Raw genomic sequence first — 6,511 nt, 5'->3', positions numbered from 1 at the left:
TGAATAAAACTGTAGTACAATTTTATGTATACAAGATTTATTTTTTACAAATAATATATTTTGTGGGACCACTAAGCTTAACTGCCTGCTTTCCACCAGCCTGTATAAGTGAATGCCTAGGATGGGAATCGAACCCACTAACACCAACTCTGCTGTCTATTTTATAAATGAACAAATATATGCATCCTGAAATCCTGCATTTTCTCAGATTAAAATATATATACATATATGTCATACTTGAAAAGTTGATTTTTGGTTATTAAAATGTATACTGGGATTGTAGTCTTGTGTGCTCATGTGTGCTCAGTTACAAGTGTAGGTTTAAATTTGCATAGGGAATTTTTTAGATTGTAAAGGAATGCACACTTTTAACAGCTTAACATATGGTAGATGCATATACATTTTTTTATAGTATTGTTCAAAGTATTGGTTGCACCATATGATAAAATATATATCAAATCCGCAACAAATTAAATGGTTACGTAAGTTTTAACAATAATGTTAAAAAGTACTAATTCTAAATGAAGCTGAACTTTTTGTATTATCTTGAAGTCAAATTAAGTTTTTATTGTAAACATGATATTTTTTTTTTAATTGATGTACTTTTAAAATTCTGATACAAATCATTATTTGGAATGATTCAACCATAATTTCAGACAAATTTTCAATAAATTATTTCTCATGGAATTTTAAAAAAACTCTAAACATTTAGAACATTTGAATAAATTTTTTTGGTGTGAAATTTTAACTTTTGCAGTTGAATTTGTAATATAAGATCCCAATCCCAAAATATCAGAAATGTTCTTGCTAGTGAGGTTGTTTTTGTGGTTTCAACAAAAATAGTCTTCGGCTGTTGTCTGCTCTATGGTCGGGTTGTTGTCGCTTTGACACATTCACCATTTCCTTTCTCAATTTTGATTAATGAAACACTGCAAAACTATACCAAAGATATGAATCTGTAAACTAGTTATCTTAGCAATATATGAATTTAGTTTTTTTATTTAGTCATATGTTTGAATGTACAGTAGCATTAATTTAAAGTATTTGTAGATATGAAAAAGATTGGAAATATAACCAGTTTATGAATGAAGCAAAAGGCACAATTTTATTTTATTTTATTTATAATTACACAAGAATGTAAGTGGTTACTTAATTATTTTTTTTTAAATGGTTACTATAAAATATTAACTGTTACTTTATGTTATTAATAGTGTATTTTTTATTTATGTATCATCTCTAGTGCTGTAGATAGCATTTCTTTTATAAAAAAAATGTATATCAAATAAGAAATTATAAACTGTAAAACAAAAAATGTCAGTGTAGTTATTGTACCAATAATGAAGTTTCACAATATTTTCTTTCAGTTATTTATGGATAATATAGATTAAAAAAAAGCTGTACTGTTTTCTGAGCATGTAAAACATTATATTATCTATGTGAAATAAAACACAGGATTAAAAAATACCATGCTAGTAAAAATTACTACAGTTTGTAACCCAATAAAATTTGGTATGTAGACAAACATATTTGTTTTATTCTGTCTAGCCTATATTCCTATTACACTTTAAATAACAAATCTACAGATTTCATTGAAGTGCTTAAGGCTTGATCAATTTCTTCGACCCTGATAGGCAAACAAAGTAAAATTATCATTGTTATTTATGACTTCGATTAATCAATTATCTCTGATTCTATAAAAATATGCATGTTAGACTGGAAAATTGTAATTTGTCACCATACATAAATGTGTAGTCTACAGACCACAATTCCCTGTATACATGTCTCACTTAATGGTAATCAAAGTAAGAAAAATAGCATTAGAATATGCCATTTATTGTAAAAGTTAGAACATTGACATAGTTTTATAATATCAAATTGTTGGCATTAGCTTTCAAATCAGAATCGGTATGTTGGTTAAGTATACAATTCACTCTGTGACCAATGATTTCTGATTCTCTAGAGGCATTCATCAGTAGTTTCTTACATTTCTTGGTTTACTGGTTTGTTTTCGTGTGCATTCAATATCTTAGGAAATGTAGTTGGTGCTATCTTGGTGGACTAATACTAAAAGACAGTTGATTATAAAACAGCATTTAAATGTGTAAGCCATCATGAAGAAAAGCTATGTTTGAATAGTTGTGAAATCAGAATCACAATATTTTGGAATGCTAGAATCTGGATATTTTTTAATGTTAGCATCTAGACATTTTGGGATGCCAGCATCCAGACATTTTTGGATTCCAGCATCCGGATATTTTGGGATGCCAGCATCCAGACATTTTGGGATGCCAGCATCCAGACATTCCGGGATGCCAGCATCCAGACATTTTGGGATGCCAGGATCCAGATATTTGGGGATGCCAGCATCCGGATATTTTGGGATGCCAGCATCCAGACATTTTGGGATGCCAGCATCCAGACATTCCGGGATGCCAGCATCCAGACATTTTGGGATGCCAGCATCCAGATATTTGGGGATGCCAGCATCCGGATATTTTGGGATGCCAGCATCCAGATATTTGGGGATGCCAGCATCAGGATATTTGGGGATGCCAGCATCCAGACATTTTGGGATGCCAGCATCTAGATATTTTGCGATGCAAGCATCCGGATATTTTGGGATGCCAGCATCCGGATATTTTGGGATGCCAGCATCCAGACTATATTGGGATGCCAGCATCCGGATATTTTGGGATGCCAGCATCCAGATATGTTGGGATGTCAGTTTCCGTATATATTGGGATGCCAGAATCTATAAATAATTGGAAGCCAGCATGCAGACGTTGAGGTATTCAATATGAAATTAAAAGAATTACATCAGCATCTATCAAAGGTGGAGATGCAATTTTAATCATTTTCTTTATTATCCGCATACACTTTTTTGAATTATGCTATGTACAGAAATAAGAAGTGCTTTTTATGCAAAAAAATTCACAACTACAAAAGTTATTAAATATAATCGAGAGAGCATCCATAATCTTTAAGACCCAATAAAATCCATTATGTAGCATCTACTATTCATAGAAATAAATGAATCAGTATGATTTTTGGTAAAATGAACATTTGTTGATACTTAAACAAATGCAATATAGTAGAAATATTCCGAATATGGAACATGACCGTAACATTTTCTCTGGACATTGAAAAATTTAGTAGAATACAACATAATTTTACCTTAAAAATTCAAAAATTGTCAAAAAGTTCTCTTTTAGCATATGAGAATTACAAATTTTAGTTGAGAACTCATTTACTGCAATAATCTAAAAATAATAACTGTTTCCAAGAAAAAATGGGTTGCTATGGTGATTAAATGAAAGAGAGGCCCATGCATTTTACTATTTGAATTGGTAAAGTATTATTCAACCTCAATAATCATAATGCTAACTATGCTGTACACATTTATAAACACAAGAAAATTTGATAATTTCACAAAAATCAACAATTCGAAAAAGTTGACAAATTTGGTTGACATACAATCTTAACAAAAATGAAGCTTTAACCAAAACATATCAATGATATATATGACAAGAGGCTGTCTGAGCAACAGCAAACCAGATTTATAAATATTTATTCGTGTCCTGGCATTTTTCAATATCACAAGAACCATAACTGATGAACGGTGAAAGTGAAAATATTCAATATGAGACTTGACCTCCATTTTGTCATTAGTAACAGTATATTAAAATTAGAAAAGGTTTGGTTGAATGGTTCATGAGTAAATTGTATATAAACCAACTTTGTAAACAAATTTATCAAAAAAATATCAAAGATGATCAAATAATTGTTAAAAACAAAATGTCAAGGTGGCTTGGCACTTAAATGGCTTCATGGTGCCAAGAAATCTTTCTTTTGCATGATTAAAATTAAATAAATCTTCATTTTTCAAGTTTAATGACACATTTCCTAAACTTTACTATGAATATATGTGTTGAAAAATATATATTTCAAGATATTTCTCTTATATATTCAAACAATTGTCAACAGATTATTTGACTTTTTGTCCACCAAATTTGTGACTTTATGTCCTGTGACTTTCTGTCCGTTTACCTATTGAACTTTCCTCCATTTTTTCATCCGTAACAACAAATTAAAATTTTAAAAGCTTTGGTTGAACAGTTTATGAGTAAACGCACAGACAGGACTGGAAACGTCATTTTATAATCCTACAAGAACAATAACTCCAGAAACATAAAAGTCGAAATCGTCATTATTCAACCTCTGTTTTGTTGTCAGTAACAACATATCAAAGTTTTAAAAGCTTGGGTTACATGGTTCATGATTTAATGCACAGACAAGACTGGAAACACCATTTTTCAATCTTTCAAGAACTATAACTACAGAACTGTAAAAGTCAAAATCGTCATTATTGAACTTGACCTCCATTTTGTTGTCAGTAACAACATATCAAAATTTTAAAAGCTTTGGTTGAACGCTCCATGATTAAATGTACAGACAACATTTGGCTGTCGCCCGCCCGGCCACCCAACCAACCACACGCCGTACATCCCAAAATAACCCATATTTTTGTCACAAAATCCGGTTAAAAATTAGTGAAAATGGTTTGATTGTATTCATAATCAGACTCTGAATTGTAGTGATTTAGCTGATTTTGAAAGATTTTACCAGGTTTAACTACCAAAAAAATAGTGTTCATTACCATGACAACCACTCATATTTTCCCACTTGAGCAGTATTCATTTATTGCTTCTTCCTGGCGATTTATAGAAAATATCTGGCACTCTGTCTGGTTATTACAAAGAGCTGTACTTAAGAACATCCTTAAGCCATCTTAATTAATAATTCAAAAAAAGAGGGACGAAAGATACCAAAGGGACAGTCAAACTCATAAATCCAAAACAAACTGACAACGCCATGGCCAAAAATGAAAAAGACAAACAGAAAAACAATAGTACACATGACACAACATAGAAAACTAAAGAATAAACAACATGAACCCCTCCAAAAACTAGGGGTGATCTCAGGTGCTCCGGAAGGGTAAGCAGATCCTGCTCCACATGTGGCACCCGTCGTGTTGCTTATGTGATTACAAATCCGGTAAATAGTCTAATTTGTCAAAGTGTCTTGCTGTGATGTTACACTTTTTTTTCAGAAAGGATGAAGGTTGAAACTTGTATACCCTCTGCATTTGTTTACACCTGTTCTAAGTCAGGGACCAGATGCGCAGTGGTTGTCATTTGTTGATGTGGTTCATAAGTGTTTTTCCTGGTTTTTTTTATAGATTAGACTGTTGGTTTTCCTGTTTCAATGGTTTTACACTTGTCATTTTGGAGACCTTTATAATTTGCTGTTTGGTGTGAGCCAAGGCTGTGTGTTTAAGGTTATACTTTGACATATATTGGTTAACTTTTACAAATCGTGACTTCGATTGAGAGTTGTCTCATTCGCACTCACACCACATCTTCTTATATCTATCAACCATCACTCTGGACAAAATCATCAAACAAGAACAAAATTTGAACTTGATTTGTAACTTGTCATGATGAAAGTATAAAATCAAATCAATATCAACAAAGATTTTTTTTTTTTAAAAACTGATTTGCCAGACTGATGGATGGACAGACAATAGACAGACAGACAAACTAACAGACAGATGAATGGACGGATTACAAATCTAAAGCCCACTTCTCCTTCATCTGTAGGGAACTAATAACAAACAATATACTAACTATGCTATTAACTGTACAAGATGCTGTTTGGGCCTTTTTAATGTTAATAATAAAAAAATGTTTTCTAGCTTTTATTAATTATTGATGTAAATTCAGTAAATAGATAAACAAATAAGTTAAAAAATAAAGAAAAATTACAGCAACTAAAAAGTGTTGGACGGAAACTATATAAATCACAGATTCTTTAACAAATATGACAAAAGACACAATGTATACCTAAACTGCTTTGAATCTAAAGAAGCCATGCACAATAGGCATGAGTAAAGAGCAAGATTTCTGTAACTATTCAATTATAGTTCCCTGGTTTTTAATACAACAGATCAGATTGTGAAAGGTTTTAACCTTCAGAAAGAGATAATCGTCATTGAAGTTTTTGACTGAATAAACCAGCAAATGTTTTAAAAAAATGTTTTTTCTATGATTGCTTGCTGTCAATTGTAATAAAAAATAACTGGTTTTACAAGACAAAATTACATAAAACAGTATGTAGTTTACAACATTTTACAGTAAAATCTACACTTTACAAGTAAAAATATGCAGATCAAAGTTCATAACATTGAGGAATGTCAAAAATGTGTACAGATACTACAAATATGATCAGTAAGAGAAATGTGATATTATCAATGAAACAACAACCTAACAATGCAATAAAACAATTATCATTTATACAATCAATGTTTAACTGTGAATTTCTAATGCATCATCTGAGGCAATGATTGGTTGAAAATAAATTACCTAGGTCTCAGAAAGAATCTGTACATGAAAATATATCATGTGCACAAGGTGTTGCTAAAACACTGATATCAGTTCCAAAAAAAATCATG

The sequence above is a fragment of the Mytilus edulis genome, chromosome 2 (genome assembly GCF_963676685.1).
Source record: "Mytilus edulis chromosome 2, xbMytEdul2.2, whole genome shotgun sequence".
Taxonomy (NCBI): Eukaryota; Metazoa; Mollusca; class Bivalvia; order Mytilida; family Mytilidae; genus Mytilus; species Mytilus edulis.
The sequence above is the reverse complement of the archived record's forward strand: the minus strand, read 5'-3'. Positions refer to the sequence as shown.